The sequence below is a fragment of the Rattus rattus genome, chromosome 1 (assembly GCF_011064425.1).
Source record: "Rattus rattus isolate New Zealand chromosome 1, Rrattus_CSIRO_v1, whole genome shotgun sequence".
Classification (NCBI taxonomy): Eukaryota; Metazoa; Chordata; class Mammalia; order Rodentia; family Muridae; genus Rattus; species Rattus rattus.
This window is the reverse complement of record NC_046154.1, coordinates 210,948,225-210,966,909: the sequence shown is the minus strand read 5'-3', so window position 1 is coordinate 210,966,909 and position 18,685 is coordinate 210,948,225. Positions and strand designations below refer to the sequence as shown.

Below are 18,685 nucleotides of genomic sequence, written 5' to 3'. Positions count from 1 at the left end.
ACATGATGGCCAAAATCAGTTGGCCTGAGCCAGAAATGGCGGTGGTACATGGCCTGCCTGCACTTCCACGATTGACTTTTGTTAAGCTAAGACAGGAGGATTGTGGGAAGGAGGCCAGCCTGGGCTAGAGAGCAAATTCAAGACCACCGGGGGAAGGGCAAGGAAACAGGAGGAATCCAGTAGTCCTCCCAGTGTTCAGGAAGTGGAGGCAGAAGGACCCTAAGATTGAGGCCAGCCTGAAGGGTACACTAAAGCCCTGCCTGAATCAAAACAAGACAAAGAACAGCGCGACTCCCCCACAGTCTGCTCATGCTTTAATGCGTACACAGAGGCTACTTCTGAGGCTCCTAGTCTTCCTCCCCCCGGAGCATTGATCTGTTTCTCTCCTTAAGCCAGTGCCGCACACGCTTGGTAATTATACCCATGTGATACGTTTCAAAATCAGGTAACATGGCCTCTTCCGTTTTAATTGTTTTATCCAAAATTATCTTAGCTATTAGAATTCCATTCTTTTCCCACATCATTTTATAACAAATTCGGTTATATCTACTAGAGAAATCTTGCCTCGGTTTTTAACAGAAGCAAGTGGATCCTGCATATCAGTGGAAGGAACACTGAAGCCTTTACTATGTTGCGTCTTCCGGTGTGTACACACAGCTCCTCTCTGTTACGGGAGCCTTCCTTAACTCCTCTCGCTGTGACCCTTGCACAGTTTTACAAACGTGCTGTAAATGCCATTAATTTTTACGATGCAGTTTCTGGGGGCCCGTTACTAATTCACAGGAATACATTTTATTTTTGTACTTATTTTTCATCCCACAACCTTCTTGAATCCACCCGTTAACCGTAGAGGATTTTTCACTGTTGTTTGTGCTATGAATTCTCTAGTATTTTCTGAACAGATAATTACTTCATCCAGAGTTAATAGAGAACATTTTTATTACTTCCTTTTTAGTCTGCAAAATTGAATTTCTTTGAGGGGGATGGATAAGTTTAATTTATTTTTAGTAATGTACGCTGATTGCAGAAAGCAAGATTTTATTCTGACATTGCTGTGCATGCCGGTGGGGTGCTTTGACCAGCTCTCTCTGCATTACTTCTCTTGGGTTTCTAGAACTTCTGGTTTATTGTTGAATAACTGTGCTTGGCCTCACCTTGTTCCTCATGTGAGAGAAAATGTTTACTCTTCTCTCTGAAGTATGGGGTTTGTGTATACGTTTGCAATGGTAACAAACTTGAACGATTGCAGTGTACAATCCTTTGCGTGTATACTTAGGGATTACATTGCCCAACACTCCATATGGATTTCTTTATATTGCCTTTGACTCTGGCCTCCATACCATATATCTAAAAAACTGAAGCATTTTTTGTGTTTGTTGGTTTTTTTTTCCTTTTTTTTTTTTTTTTTTTTGAGGAGATCATCGTGTACAAGTAGTGTCGAGCCTTTCTCTGTTTCTTGAGAATTCTCCTGTAGTTATAGAGTTTTTCTCCTAGAAGAAGTATACAATTATTATTTCAATGTTGTTAATAGTTCAAACCATGTATTTATATTGGGTAAGGTTTGATAGCTTTCATTTTCCATAAATGAGTCATTTTTCCTAAATTATCAATTTAATAGCTGTAACACTGCCACATCTACATAATGACTCTATAGTGACATCCCTTTCATGACGGTGACTTGTCTGTAGACCTAATTTCCCTTCAGTCTTGATCAAGCCTGTTTTAAATAGCTAGCTTATCCTCGGTTTTGTTACTTTTTCTGTTTTCAATTATTTTTATTTCTGTTCTTTTATTAACATTACTCTGCCTATGTCTATGTCTAACATGTCTTCTTTTCTTTCTTTTTATTTTATTTTTTGGTTATTGACTTTTGGTTGTTTTTTGTTGTTGTTTTGTTTTGTTTTGTTTTTTGGAGACAGGGTCTCTCTGTGTAGCCTTGGCTGGCTCTATAGACCAGGCTGGCCTCAAACTCAGAGATCCACCTGCCTCTACCTCCCGAGCACTGGGATTAAAGGTGTGAGCCACTATGCCCAGCTATCTTGCTCATCTTGATACTGAAAAATAGATTATTGTGGGGGAATTTTTTTCTCTAATCTTTTCTTTTAGTGCCATGCTTTTTCTTCCAACACTGTATTAAGTTCACCACATACACACAGAGAGAGAGAGAGAGAGAGAGAGAGAGAGAGAGAGAATGTTGTAATTTCATTTTCAGTTGAGTTTTAATTTTTTGTTTTAAATATGACTTTCTATTTAACTTGTGATTATTTTCAAAGCATATTTTCCTAGTTTCCACATATTTGGAGGTTTCTCCTGTTGTTTTTGGTTTTTGGTTTTCACTGTGAATCCACATTGGTCAGAGAACCCTCTTTATAATTTTAATTTGTTTACATTAACTTTGTGGCTCAGGGGTGGTGTCTTTCAGTGGATTTTTGGCTGGGTAGGAAGAGCATGCACCTGCTGGTAGAGAAGCACCCTGACACGTGCCGGTTCAACCCCATCAGTTGATGGCGTTGAGCTGTTTCATTTGTTTCCTTGTTCGTTCATTTCTTTCCTTCTACCAATCAGAAAAAGACATTGCTGTCTCCAACAGACGAGGACGTTACCTCAGTGGTGGAGTAAGTGCTTAGCATATCTGAGACCCGGCTTACTTCCAGGACTGAAAGGGAGCAGAGGGGCTAGAACTGTAATTGTGCGGTCACCTGTTCTTTCACTTCTGCAGGGTTTTACTTCAAATACTTTGCATGGCTGTTGCTCAGTGCACATGCATTTAGAATGATGCGCCTTTTTAGGTGATTGAAACTTTTAAGATGGCTTTTTATATCATGGCTGTTGTGATAGAATTGCTGCTCGCATCCGGTCAGACTAAACCAGGCCAACGCAGTTCCATGAAAGAGAGGTTTATTGTGGGGGGAAAGGGACAAAAGGGGACCACGGAGGCAAAGGAGGAAAAGAGAGAGAAGGAGGGGCGAAGGTCAGGAAGGGTCTGCCTTTTATTTATGCAGTTAGGTAACCGCTTGCAGGTAAAGGTGGGAGATAAACCAAATGGATGCTGGGAGTGTATGGCGACTGCCATGGCATCAGATGACGTGGGTCTCTGTCACCTATGGGTGACATCACCGTCATTTCTGGGTTCAGAGGCCATCTGCAACCAACCGTAAAGCCAGTTCCTGATACCAACAATGGCCATCTTTGTCTCTAAGAATTTAAATTAGATTTAAATGTGTCTTTATTAAAACTTATACACCCACTCTTGCCTTCTCAATTAGTGGTTGCAAAATGCATCCTTTTCTGTCTTTTGTAAGTAAAACTTCACCACGCACCGACAACTGTCTTTGAAGGGAGGGGGTTTCTTGTAGACAGCAGATTACTGGCTTCTTTTTGAGAAGTGTAATCAGTTAGTCTCTGTCTTTTATACGATATAGTCGCACCATCGATATTTAATACAATCGTCGATGTTGTGAAGATTAAGTTCTCCATTTACTTTTTGTTTCTGTTTCCTATGGTTCTAGTTTGTTGTTTTCTGAACCTTCTGTGGCTGACAAAACACTGCTCTGCCGTCATTGAGATTCGCTGCCTGTTCTAAGCCCATCTCCGACTGTAGCCTTCTTGTTGACTGCTCCATACGATATACAGCACGACTTCTCACAAGCCAGTGTTCTTCTCTTCTTACCAATCCGACTGGCATGCAGAAACTTCATGTCCTTACATTTTCTATTAGTGTAACTATTCCCTGTATATGCATTTAGAATAACAGCAGGCATTGTTTTGATTGTTTCCAATGCCAAACAATTTATAAAATGAGTAGAGAGAAATCTATTACTTCTAGCTGTTACTGACTTCGTGATCTTTCTTCCTTCACGGCATGCCAGGATTCCTTGTGATACTTGCCTTCTGATTGCGAGTCTCTTGTAGTCCATCTTCTGTGGTAAGCCTGTGGGTGACACATTATTTCAGTTTCTTAATCATTTGAGAGTGCCTTAACTTCATTTTTATTACTGAAAAAATATCTTTTTTTTTCTCTGAATATGAGATTCTAAACTGAGTCCTTTTCTTCCAGCAACTGAAAATGTGCTGCGTCCTTATTGCTTCTGTGGTTCTCAGGAGAGGTTGGCTGCCATTTTAATTGTGTCTCCTTATAGAAGAGGTGCCATAGCTCTCTGGCTACTTTTAATATATATTTTTTTAATTTGGCTTTAGTTTTCAGAATCTTAATTATGGTCTGTCTTGGTCCTATTAGGTATGGGTGGTCCTATTTGGAGGTTTTGGTTTTGTCTTCTTGAATTTTTAAAGTTCTTATTCTTGCAAATTTTAAGACACGTTTAGTCACTGTGTGTTTAGCTACTCGCGTCCCTCCTTTCTCTATAGAGGACTCTGAGGCTGTAGCCATTAGACCTATGTGTGTGATCTCACACAGGTTTGGAACAGTGTTCTTCTTAATCTGCACTTAGTTTAGGAACAGAAGCCCTTCCATGTTCCTCTTTTAAAGGGCATCCATCTTCTACACACACACACACACACACACACACACACACACACACACACACACACACAAACGTACCCATATGCTTCAATTAGCACTTATTTTCTTATACTAGTGATTTCAAAGTTTATTGTTCTATTATCTTTGGGGGGTGGAAATTTGAGACAAGTTCTTACTACATAGCCCTGGCTAGCCTAAAGCTCACAATGTAGACCAGGCTGGCCTTATTCTCACAAAAGTCTACCTGCCTCTGCCTCCCTAGTGCCATCATGCCTGGCTTATCTTTAAAGTTTAAGTCTTCACTGTATTTTAATTGAATGTGTTGTTTGTCTTATTGATTTTAGTATTTGGCCAAGAGTGGGGAAAAAATGAAGTGTTCTCTGCATTTCAGTTTCACTTTCTACCCTGGGGGTCATGGTGTCTGTTTCCTTCGTAGTTATCATTACCCAACCTGGTCTGGCTTTTCTGTGCATCTGAGGGAATTCCTTATCCACTTGCCTTTCAAGATTGCTCTCTGTTCTTGCTCCTTCCCTCTCTTCTTCCAGTTATATATTTACCGTTTCAACCACACTCAGCAGTCTTCCTTGTTTTCTGTAGATTCCAGACTTTAACTTCTGACCACACTCAATTCAGGTCAGACCTGCTGCTTCTTTTCTCAAGTATCTTCTGTTCTCCAAACTGACTCTTACCTTTCTTCTTCAGACGTAAATTTTAAGTGGGGAAGAGCTCATTTCTCAATTATTTAGCTTTAATAGGTTTGCGTCCTCAGATTTTATTCTAGGGGAGTTATTTTGTATTTTTAATTGTGTGGGGGGAGGGGCTCTCCATGTACATGCAGTGCCCACATCGCCTGAGCTGGAGTTACAGGTGGTGCTGGAAGCTGAACCTGGGTCCTCAGTTACTGAGATGTCTCTCCTGGCCTCACTTTCACATGGAGAACTCCCTGCATTGGTTTTCTTTCCTTCTACACATTAAGTACGCTCAGGCCCTTGTTTGACTACAGATGTGTCATGTCGCTTGTGAGCCTGTCTCTACTTCTCACTGTTTCCATCAAATACCTTGGCTTGGTAGAGGATATCTTTGGATGCTTGAGGAGTCTTGAATTGATTTGAAAATGATGTGTGAAAATGTTCATAGGCCCTGGGTGTCATCTGCATAAAGAGATGGGATTATAATAAAGACAGGGATTATGTGCTCCAGAGGGAAATGAGAATAGGGGAAATTACTTTAATAAAATTAGGTATTATGGTGATTTGCTGGTGGGCCTTGGCCCTGTGAGGTCTCATTCACCTTCTGTTAATTTTAGGATTTAATCTTTAATTTATGAGACCTGAAAACATAAGCTATTCACCACACTCCAACTATTGGGAGGTCTAAACTTCCTTTTGTGTCCTGGGCCCATCAAACTCAAGTCTCTGCCTTGATTTAGCACCTGGAACCCTTCCTTCTTGACCTTTCATGTTAGGACCCTAAGAACCAGCAAACGCTTGGTGGGACGGACAGGTCAGATGCTGGGATTTCTTCTCTTTGGTCCTGTTCGTTTGTGTTTGTCTCTTTAGTTTCCGAGCATTTTTTTAAAGCTCCACATCACTTGGGAGTCCAATCACTGGGATTAGGAGACCACTCAGTTGGTAAGTGCACTCACAGGACACACACACACACACACACACACACACACACACACACACACACACACACACACACACATAGTAAAGGCCCAAAAAGAGTTGCATGTGTAACCCAACTCTTGGAGAGGAGGCAGGGAAAGAGGAGTGTTCTGGAGCTTGCTGGCTACCAGCCTAACTGAAGATCAAGCTCCAAGCTTCTGCAGGAGGCCCTGCCTCAAGGGAATAACGCGGTGAGCAGTAGAAGATGCTGTGTCTTCTCCTGGCCTTCCTGTGCACACAAGGACACCTGCACCAGCCTTGTGTCCGTACACCCATGGCGTGTGTACACACACACACACACACACACACACACACACACACACACAGAGAGAGAGAGAGAGAGAGAGAGAGAGAGAGAGAGAGAGAGAGAGAAAATAGCAGATAATTCGGAATGTCCTCAATGTCATAAATTAAATATTTGTGTCTCCTCCAAGTTCTGTGTTGAACTCCTTGCCTTAATTTGAAGGTCTTATGATGTAGTTTAGAAGCGGGCTGCGTCCTGAATGCAGAACGTGGGGGTGTTCATTGTGAATGAGCTGGCGTCTTGGTTTTACGCTTCCCCACCTCTAGACCTATGCGACATCACCTGTTATTTGGAAGCAAGTGGGCTATTGGTATTTAGTTCTGATCACACAAGCAGGCCAAGACATTCTGTTTTTCTTTTATCGCTGATCTTGAACTTAGAGTTGCCACTGTGACTCTGCAAGGTCTTTCAAGCATGTTTTCAAAACAATGGGTGTTAACTATTACCTCTGTGATAACATTTCCTGAATTCTAATTCGAATGCTAGGAAGCAAACCAGCAGTGCCTGTGACTATGTGTGTGACCCCACGGGGGTTGCCATGACATGGGTATCATTTTATTGTTAATCTTTTCACTGTCTCACCTCATTCACCTCCCTTCATTCAAACCTTCCTCATTTCATTTCCCCACATGTCTTATTACTCCTAAGCCAAGGCTAGATTAAAGACTTTACAATCCCCAGATGCCAAAAATCTGTCTTTCTCCCCCTTGTAAAACAATTTAAAACTGGGAGCCTGGGTTGTAGTCCATTTGATAGAGTGTTCTGCAGCAAGCGTGAGGACCTGGGTTTGATCCCAGCACCCCCAACCAATCAATCAGTCAATAAATAATAAAAGTTGGGGCCTGGAGAAATGGCTCAGTGGCTAAGAGCACTTTCTGCTCTTGCAGAGGACCTGAGTTCAATTCCAAGCAGCCATGTTGTACAATTGCCTCTAACTCCAGATCCAGGAGATCTCAAACACAATGCCTCCGGCCTATGCAGGCACCCGCACTCACATGCACACGCTCACACACAGACACACCACATACACATAATTTTAAAAATAAAAATGAATTTAAAAATAAAGCAACCCTCATGTATAAAACAAAATGAGATGATTTAATTGTGCTTAGTAAATATTTACCACCTACATTTCTAAAACTGTGTAAACTCGGGCGATACTGAATATCAATCTTGGCCCTGCTGTGCACTGGGCAGGCAAGTGAGTTGCTCGACTTCCTTAGCTGTGAAATAAAGAAGGAACCCCACTTGCCTCAAGGGTTACAGAGGAAGTGATTTATTACATATGCGGAATATCCAGCAGCATTCCACACAGAGTGAGCCCTCAATGCCAGTTAAAAAGTAAATTACTCTCTGACGCCAACAGCAGACCCAGTAAAGAATGTCAGCGTACAACTTGCTTTTGACTTGGCCGGGGTAAGACTGATTCACTCGGAACCATCCATTGTTAGAAGATTTTGTGAGAACTCAACACTTACGCCTTCTATTTTTCCCTTCTGCCTCACTGGGGCTGTAGAGGGCTCAGGGGAAGCCTCTCTCTTTGGTGTTAGTAGAAAGAGAAAATCATCCTGTCTTCCTATTGCTCTGCATTCTTTTCCCTAATCCATGAGTCATCCGTGAGCCTTGCTGTGTCTGGGCTCTGTCCTCACCGCTGGCATCAGGAAGATAACTTCCCTGCCCTGAAGGTCTTCAGACATGCAGGGCTGGACAGATGAACAAGATGGCAGACACACACTAAGCCCCTGCCCTGTGGCAGGTGTCCGTATTGTATCATCCCTTTCCCTTGTAATACAGCCTTATCATGTGGGCACTGTGCCTTAGGGCACTTCTGTGACATGCCCAAGGTCCAATCATAAGAGATAAGATTTGAAGCAGAGAGCTCCGAGAATAGATACAGAGCCTCCCACTGGTGTGAAGACAGTAGAGACCCTGACATCACTGCCGTCACTGCCTAGCAGTATTGGGGTTTTAGGGCTGATTAGAATTATCTCCTCGCGGCACGAAGCACATGCTAGCTGAGGCATGCAAAGCTCATTCAGCAACATTTACCATGTGTTCCTGGCAAAGCAGTCAGACTAATAATAGGTGGACCTGCCTTAGTTTGGGCAAGTAAAATTATTGGGGAGACCTGTGTTTGAGTGCCTATTTTAAAACCAGGTGAATCATCTTCACCTCAAAAGTGACCTGGCATTCAGAAAAAGAGATGACGCGTTCAGTGTGATGCCGTGTCGAGGGTGAAGGCACTTGTGTGCTGCCTGTTCCTTTAGATTAATTTGCTAAACGTCTGAGCTCCAAGGAGATCATGCTATTGTTTTATACCCTACAGAAGTCTGCTTCCTTCCTTATGTATTAGCAAAAAGTCTCCATCCTGTGTGGTATACAGAAAAGAATGGGTGCCTGCTACAGGAAACAGATCTTCGTACACACATCTTCTAGTGGTGAATAATGGTCCACTGGTTGACTTAATATACCAGCAATTTACACCTAAGTCTGCATACGGTGAAGCACACTTACAACATGACCGGAGAGCCAGGCATGATGGCCCACACCTTTAATCCCAACACTCACAAGGCAGAGGCAGATGGATCTCTGAGTTTGAGGCCAGCCTGGTCTACAGAGCGAGTTCCAAGACAGCCAGAGCTACATAGCGAGACCCTGTCTTGATACAAAAATGATAGGAGACCCGGAATGAAGGTGTACTAAGCTTTGCCAGGTTTTAAACGAATCTGTTTAAAGTATTGAAATGTAGAGGTTTCTGAGAATTTCTTGCTTCAGAGGACATCACCTACTGGTAGAGGGTGACATTGCAGTTTTATTCTCTTGATGTTAAACTGTAGCCTGCATAGCTTCAGAGGCTGGGCTAAGAGTCAGGCAGCCACAGGGAGAGCTTGATCCCTGGGTGCCTACATCTTCTCGGGCTTCTTCCCTCCTAACCCATTGCTAGGACCCACGCATCGAAACAGAAAACCAGGACTATAAACGGAATGCAAATCTGGAAAATAGAACTGTTGCTTAAGTCTGCCCCTTATAAGGCATTCAAACCAATCTGCATACATACTGGGTTCATCTGCTGCCATTCTAACAAGCAGGTACATCCCCAACCGTCATCAGTCTGAAATTCAAGGATCTGACTCTTAACTTTGCCTTTTCCTTTGCCAGGGTACAACCAACAGCATCAGAGAAATAACTTCTGATAAAAATCCATCTTCTCTCCTCCTTGGGGCTAGCATGGAAGTCAAGGACGATGAAGAAAAAGATAGAATGGGTGCTTCTGCGGCCAGGCACATTGGACATTAGTCCTGTGAAAAAATCAGATGCTACTCTACTTAAAGAGGTTTTGTTCTGACACAAGTGTAGTTTTACCAACTGGCCTCAGAGTTGCTCATATCTCATAGTGTGTGTGCACGCACATTTATGTGTGTGTGAACATGTGTGCATGCCTCTGTGTGTGTGTGCCTCTGTGTGTGTGTGTGTGTGTGTGTGTGTAGTCCTAATGACCCAGGCACATAAGGGTCCTTTTAGAACAACCTCTTTCTTCTCCTCACCTTTTAGCTCCCTTGTTTTTTGAATGAGTCCACATTTTCTAAATGGCTTTTTCCATAATACCTTCCTTTGGGTTTCATTTAATTTTGTTTAATTGGCTTCCTGTTAATTAAGAATGAGAACGAACTGGGTCATATGCACTCTAAAGTGGCCCTGAAGGAAATAAAGCTGTAATTTGGGAACAGGTGAGCTGCACCGTTTACTCCTCAGTGGTGGGCAGATTCCTCTGACCTCAGTGTCCGTAGGATGCTGAACCAATCATTCAACACGAAACTCCCTCAATCTGTTATGGACCCAAGAGTTGTGGGAGGGAGAGCTTGGGACCTGCTATGAGTCCAGCCCCTTTTCTCATAATCTTCAGGTCCTTTTAAAGTTGTGTCCTTGCGGAAGTGTTCTGGACATCATTTTTGCAACGAATTTTAGGTGGCATAAAACCTTGGATTTATCTACCCTGCTTTCTACACCATGCTTCCTGTCAGGATTCTTCAGCCACTCCATCTTTTAGCAACATGATGAGAATTCAGCTTCAGGAATATACAGTTTTTCTACCAACAACCCCTTAAAAGATATTTCCCTTAGTTTATTTAGAGGAGAATTTGATTCACTAAGAAAACTATCTCATGAATGTTGGCAGTTTCTTTCCTCGACTGGAGGGGGAGGGGCTTTGTGCTGTGATAGTAAGACCAGGGGTCACACCATGCATTTTCTGGCAACCGGAGAAAGGACAGGCAGGCTTTAATGGTGAAAGTTGCAGGCACTCGTGAGTCACAACTTTGAGGGTTGAGATTCTGTCAGGCACTATTCACAATGGTTTTGCACTCTGAGTATATACACACATGCACACACAGAGACGCGCGTGTGCGCGCACACACACACACACACACACACACACACACACACATGAGCACACACATCAGTGACAGATGACCTATTGAAATAATTTCAGAGCCAGTCTGTGGTTGCTACGACAACCAATGCTCTCTTGGCTTTTATCTGGCCATGTGACAGGGACTTTGACGTCAGCCAGAGGCAGAGTCTGTGGCTGAGTCCGCACAGTCAAAGGCTTGTGAGAATCTGGTGGATGCTGGACCTTGCTGCTGCTGCCACCGTGCCGCTGCCGCTATTGCTGTCGCTACTGCTGTGGCTGTTGCTTCCCAGGGGCTGCAGGAGCATGGACTACTAAACCCCACACTTCTTCAGCGTGAGGTAATCGGTTTGCTTTATACACAGGAGTTCCGTGTTTTCACAGCCCCTGGTGGCTTTCCCTCCCCTCGTAACCTCCTACAACTTTGCCTTCAAGAGCAGTTACTGACTCAGCCAAAGAATGTGAAGCAGCTCCCAGTCACGAACTGCAGGCAGTCTCTGGAACTTGGTTAAATTTGGATTAATGTCCCATGGAGTAGGTTAAAATGTAATCTTCCTTGCGAAATGCTTACTAACATATGTTATTTAGAAATTCTCATTTTGCAGGGTGAGCCAAATTTGCTCCCTCGAATTCTAGGAATCCCTCCTTCAGTTGTTGTTTGGGGTCTGGTGACTCCAGCACCGCCTTGCAGGGAGCAGCTAACTTTTCCTTGTTGCTGCTGCTGATTCTGCGTCAGCCCACAGCAGTCTGGAATTCGGTTTCTACCTCACTTGCAGCGTGTATAATTAGCAACAATGGGAACCGTGAGAAAAGGCTCTAGACTTTGAAAGTTGTGGTTAGTATTGTAAAGGGGGCTTTTGATACTTTGTAAACAAGAGGGGAACTGTCAACAGCTTCCTGTTTAGAGAGAAAGAATCTGCAATGTGCCAAGGAAGTTGGGGTGGGACCTTTACGTGTGTATGCCTGTGGTTGTTTTGTGGGTGTTACTGCGAAGTGCTATTTTGTGGCTCTCTCTGAAAACCCGGCTGAAGAGGAGGGGCTGGCTGGCCTTTTCTAAGGAGCTCTGTAAGCTGGTTCTGATCTTTATTCTTAAAAATAATTATCTTGAGAAGAAAAAAGCCTGGAACTAAATATACACTGATGCGAGGTCTACCTTAACTGAAATGTAGATTTAAAATGCTGGATAAAAATTTGCTCCAGGTCTTTTTTGAGCAATTCAGTAACTCTGATTAGCAAGGATTTCTCCAACACGCCATGCTCCCGGTGGCTGTGTGTGCATTGCTGTGGTTCTGCCAGCATCTTCTGCAGCTTGTAATTTCAAGGAAACCTCAGGCTCCGAAGCAAACAGAAGCCTAGATTGACAAACAGGTTTCTACATCTTAGAGATGTAACAGCAATGAGGCATGTTTTAGATAGCCATCTGGGGTAGGACCAGCGTCTGAAGGAACATAGACCGACACACTATATATGTGCTCTGTGGGTTGGTGATATAGTTATATTTTAGTTTGTTTTTTTGTTGTTGGGTTTTTTGTTTGTTTGTTTTGTTTTGTTTTTTGCTTATGTTACTGGGTTCGGAATTGTGTGTTCTATGTTTTGCTCTCATGGGGGAGAAATCTGAAAGCCCTTAGCTGCAGAAGTAAATGAATAACTGCTTGTATCAATTCTTTCCTAAGCAGCTTTCAGTGAATGGACCTTTTGATCAGGGCTTCCATTAGGATTGTCCACTGTCTGATGTGCTTGTACGTACCATGAATTTACTAAGACATCTTCCAGTCATTTAACTGACCTCACAGTTCTCGTAACCCAGACACTACCACTTTAATGTGTCAACTGGTGCGTGACATTTCAGTTGAGCAGGGAGAGGACCAGGTAGCACTGTCATTTTTGGCATCTCTTGTAGCATACACTTGGTGCTTAACTTTTCTTGTCCCAACTATGATACCTTCATTCATTTTTCTTGGTTCTCTCCCTGGGTTTTAAATTCACAACATGATTATGTATGACAGCCTCTTGCATGAGACTGGATTCCAACAATAAAAAACGTGAGAGAGAGTCGGTGTTAGTGACAAATGTCGGTGATAAAGTTGGGAAAAGAGCCTCCATGATGAGAAGAGGGACTTTCAAAGCCATGAGTCAAGGGCTTTTTTTTTTTTTTTGGCAAAAAGAGGAAAAGGGGGCTCTCGAGAACCATCTACCTGCAGCCGTGAGTCTGTGCTGCTTTCAAGGTCAAGTGTGTTTCGGCCTCAGAAGATGCCAGCATGGAATGATTTACTCTAGAAACCTGGCTGCTGAATTATTAAAGGGCTCCGTGTCTGGTTTCAGGAAGCCTTAACCCTTTCAGTGCCATGAACATGTCTGGCAGTCTGGTAACGCCTGTGGACTCTTTTTCGGAATGATATATGAAACGCATAAGACAAAGTGTGCTGGGTTGCAAAGGGAACTACTTTTTATTAAAATGTATCTTTAAAAGAAAAAGAGGCCATGAGTTTGAAAAAGAGGGGGAGGGGAAGAGGGAGGAGAGAGGGTATAGAGAAGGGGTTGAGGGGGGGAAGAGAACAGGAGAGGTAGGTTATTATAGTATAATCTCAAGACATAAAAAATAATAAAACCAAAATGTACCATCTTTTAATTATGACGGGATAATTGCTTTGTTAATATGTTATTAAGTCGTATACTGACCTGCGTGTGCAATAGTTACCACAGTACTGAAGCGGTGCTACTCTCGAATGCTGTTTTGAAATTGAGTTAGTCTAAGAACTGCAGTATAAAATGCAAATATCTGCGATTCGTCTTGGCAACATCCCAGGCACTGTGGTTTGTGACCCACATTTTAATGGAAGGAAATACTAAATTTCAGTTTGGGGTTGTGGAAACAAAAGATGTCGTGTTTTTAACCACCCAAGTTCTTGGGGTTCTTCTGAATCCTGTCTGCTCTGGAGGTAACTAACATGTGAGCTTGTGGGGCCACAGGACGTAGAACCCCCTGGACAGAGTCTATAACCTCATTTCGGTTCCACAGCATCTGATTTTATTCTTGGACCATGAGAATTTCACAGTGTGCTCTAAATACCTGGTGTGGACAGGGACGGCTGCTATCGCCTCTAATACCCCACTGACTCCATCCTTTACTTGTCTTCGTTACCTGCCCCGAGGAACTCTTACCTGGGTAGATATGGGTTATGAGGAAAACAGAGTATTGGCAGGTCACTCAAGTTCAAACCAGGCACCACAGAGAACCGTCGCTGTTTACAAAGAGACCTTTATCCACACAGGGAAGATAAGTGAGCGGTGCTTATGTGAAGCATGCTGGGAAAAGGAGGCCCTTCCCAAAAGAGCAGAACTGGATGCACAACGTATTTAAGGTCGAGCAGGAGGTATAGTCACTATTGTTTGCTGTGTGTCAGAGAAGCTCTCGTTCCCTACATTGTTTTGAATGAGAAAAAAATAGTGTTGACTTTCCTCTGTGCAACGAGGGAAATTTGCTGTCCATTGGCTGCTGCCACAGTCCTGTGTTTAGAGAGACCAAAGCCATCCTTTTAGTTATACCAGCTCCTACCACCCCAGCGGCGTAGAAGAATGGAGCTAAGATGGTTTTGCACTAGCTGTTGTTTAAACTAAATCCAAATCCCTTGCATTTGAAATGGAAGCTGAGTAATTTTTCCTGTGGCCTCAGAGGGATTACGAAAGAGGATGTTCTCAAATAGTTCTTGCTCTTTGAATTAGGAAAAACACCTGCTTGGAGCCTGGGTCTCTGTGGCAACCTGCAGGGAAACTTGGAGAAAGTCTAACATCCCCAGCTGTCCTTTGCTTCTAGATGGAGGTGTTGGAAACCTCGGCAGGGAAAGGAATGTGTCATTATTTTTTACGAAGTCAACTTTTCTTTAAATGGTGTCTTGGGGTGGAAAGCAACTAACAACAGCATTACAAATTTCAGCATATTTTTATTGTCTCCATAAGAGACGCCATGAAAGTTAGTGTCCATTGAGACTTTCATACAGAAGTTGTATGATAAATATTGAGTTCACTGGTGCTATATTCTCCAGACCAATACAGTTTTTCATCTTCGTGCTTAAATGTATGGCTTTTTGTAAACTATGTCTATAGATGCCATTGATGTTGCGCTGAAATGGCTCAGTGCTTAAGAGCATGTGCTGCTCTTGCAAAGGACCTCAGGTCCCAGAAACCATGTCAAAGGCTCACAACTGCTTGTAATTCCAGCTACCGGGGGTCTGACAGCTTCTTCTGGCCTCCACAGGCACCTGCACACATGTGCCATACACTCACATAGGCACACACGTGTGTATTAAATAGAAATAACAATTTTTAATTAAATCATCCTATGTTAATCTGGAATGGAACAGACTCCTGTCATGATAAAGTCCTATATTTGATTGCAGGCAAGAGACTGCTAATGTGAAAGACGTTCCTGCTGTTGCCTTTCTTAGACGGAGGCTTTTCTCAGTCTGTGAGTTCTGGTCAGCGACTCCAGCAGAGCTGAGACCTGCACATCCTCCTTAAGCAGACGTCCTGGTTACTATTGCTGTGACGAAAATACCCAACAAAGGCAAATTAACGAGGGACGGATTCGGCCAGGCACGGTGGCACCCAGCTTTAATCCCAGCACTTGGGAGGCAGGCGGATCTCTGTGAGTTTAGGGCCAGCCTGGTCTGCAAACCAAATCCAGGATACACAGAAAAAACTTATCTCAAAAAACAAAACAAACACAAAACAGACACAAAACAACAACAACCAAAATAAAGGGAGGTGTTATGGTTCACAGTTAAAGGGATGTGGTCCACCATGCCAGGGGCAGGATGACAGCAGGACCACAAGGCAGTTGGTCACTACATCCTCAGTCAGGAAGTAGACCCAGATGAAGGCTGTTTCTCAACTTGTTTCCTCTATTTTCATTTAGTCCAGGGTCCTGGCTCACAGGATGATGCTTCCCACAGTTAGGGTGGATTTTTCCACCTTGAGTTACCCCATAGATTTATCTCCTAGGCGATCCTAGATTCTGTCATGCTGAAAATCACAACTAACCACTACATCAAGGTAGACATTTTAAATGATGACTCTGAAATGTTTTAATTTCTGTTACACGTGTGTTGGGCATAAATGCCAAAGAGTATGACTGTGTGCTAAGGGGACTCCCATAGACCACGATCAGTTCTGTGATGATCGAATTTGCAGCATCCTGAAGGCACAATAGCGAATAGTGTTCCACAAAAGTGATGGCACCCCATACTTCCCATGTCACACCCTGATCAGCTGTGGCAGGATCAGTCAATTCTCAATCATCTGCTAGGTGGCTTTTGTATGCATCATATTACGTTAGGCGTTTTGGGTCCCTCCTTACCATGGCCCTTGATTGGTGTCTACCATTAGAACAGAGAACCTTAGTGGCTCTGACTTCTTGACTGAGCCTTCCGTCCTTGATGCATTCAGTAAATCCTAAACACCTACTGTATCCCAATATTGGACTAGACATGAGAGATACTACATGGGACAAAATAACTCAGGTCCCTGCGCATGGGCCACTCACAGTCTAACTGGAGAGGAAACAAGAAACCAGGATTCTGTCCCTCACAGCCGCACCGTTCACTGAAGTCACATAGCCTGGAAAACATATGATTCTATTCCAGAATCAAACTTTAGAAGAGACCTCGTTGGTGAGCAATCTCTTTCCCCCTGATAGGATCAGAGATTCCAGGTGAGTGGCTGTTCCCAGTGGGCCAAAGGTTATCTGTCCCCCATTCAGGAGATAAGTGACCAAGAGAACAGATATCTCTTATGCCAATACTCAGGGTTATTCAAAAGATAGGACCCGCATTACTCTTTAGAAGCAATCTTTACACTGGTACCCAAATATCTCCCGTGTTTTCTGTGTTAACCGGTAAGAATAGGCTCTCTGCTTCAAGAAGCAGACCTGGGTTCTGATGGTGTAATACAATGCTTACTATCTTCACTCATTCACAAATCTGGCTTGAGAAAAATGCTGTTTCCCATTCACACAGACACCCGGAGACTCCACCTCCTCCTAAGTGATTCTGAGTGTAAATCCTGTCTGTGCCACTTCCTGTTGGTTCTTTTTAATCGAAGTCACAGTTTTCTCATTTAGACAATACTAGTACCTAGCACGGGGTTTTTGGATCAACTCCCTCCAATAGTGACTGGCAGATTTAAGCACGCAATAGCTTGACGTGCTGTCAGTCATCTACAGATCTGCCAATGATGCCAGCATCATCCAAGAGGCTGGACAAAGGCATTTCCAGGGTTAGAGACCCGTGTCCCTGGTGTTAGAATCATAGACAACTCTGAGGAGGCTACAGAGATTCTGAGTTCTTTTCAAAGTAACTACTTCCCCCTGAAACATCCAGCTTTTTAAATGAGGGAGCAGAGAGACAGAGAGCATAGTAAAATTTCCAGTGTCACCCAAGTTTCTAACCTCTAGTGTTTGGCTCCAAAACCCTGGTTCCATTCACTATGCAGATCTGCTCTTGCAGTTGGAATATGGCAGATTTTCCCCCTAGAAGTGCTGTTATTATAAGTGCAGATTATAATCTCCAAAAGTGGTCACAAAATCCTAATCACTCCTGTGGATGCTTGTGAAACATTGTCATTCTGAGAGACTCTGTTGTATTACCCTTCCTGCCTAAAGGAGCTTAGTCCAGCTAAAGGACCATAGTGAGAAGATGCGACACGAATTTCAAGGGTAGATCACAAAAAGATACAATTTCCCACTCTCTACAGCTCTCTTGTTTATCTCATGTGCTGTATTCACCCCTGGAACCCAGCCTCCATGTGTGAAGATGCCCAGACATATGGAGAGGTCATAGTTGTTTCAGCTGATGGTCCCAGCCAACATCTAGCACCAACTGCCAAATACGTGAATGAGGGAGTCTGAAGATGACTCCGGTGCCCTGCTGTGGGGTCTCTCTCCCCTGTCCTTATGCCCAGCTGATAAGTTATCTCTCTGAGCCTTAAGCCCAAAAGCTCGGGGTTAATGTTTTAGGTCATCTGAGTAAATAGAATACAGAAGGTAACGGTGCAATATGCATGTGGGGGCTTTGACTTTAGAAACACAAAAGTTAAAGGGCTTTTGTGTTTCCATACAAGTACCTAGCCTAAGCTGAAATAATTTCTGAGGAAAAATGTCTTTTGCTCAGCTTAGGAACAGGCATAGCTCGGCCTGTGCGGAGCTTACCGAGCAAGGAGGAGGACTTGAGCTCAGATTCCCACTTAAAGACCACATGTAGTTGTACACGTCTGTTGGTCAGGGTGAAGTGGGGTGAAGTAGGAGATGGTCAGTCCTTGGGGGCTCAGTGACAGCCAGTCTAGCTAAAATGGTGAGCTCTAGGTCCCAATGAGAGACCTTGTCTCAAAAACATAAGATGGAAAAGCAGTTGAAGAAGAAATCCTGACATCAATCTCTGGCCTCCACGTGTGCCTATTTAAACAAGTGCAAAAAACAAACACACACACACACACACACACACACACACACACACACACACACACACACACACACACACACACACACACACACACACACACACACACACACACACACACACACACACACACACACACACACACACACACACACACACACACACACACACACACACACACACACACACACACACACACACACACACACACACACACACACACACACACACACATACACACACATATACACACACACACACACACACACACACACACACACACACATACACACACACACACATACACACACACACACACACACACACACACACACACACACACACACACACACACACACACACACACACACACAC

General features: G+C 43.5%; 1 protein-coding gene across 2 annotated transcripts in view; it reads left to right on the top strand.

Annotated features, from left to right (window-relative positions):
* The window catches only part of Ncald (neurocalcin delta), a 176,290-nt gene that overhangs the window by 71,367 nt on the left and 86,238 nt on the right, over positions 1 to 18,685 (top strand). The window contains exon 1 of one of the 2 annotated variants that reach the window (XM_032914582.1): positions 11,022 to 11,200. The exons of the other annotated variant lie outside the window; for it this stretch is intronic. The gene's annotated coding sequence lies outside the window, so the exon portion shown is untranslated. Of the gene's footprint in view, positions 1 to 11,021; positions 11,201 to 18,685 lie in introns of those variants that run through there. 2 annotated transcript variants of the gene reach the window in all.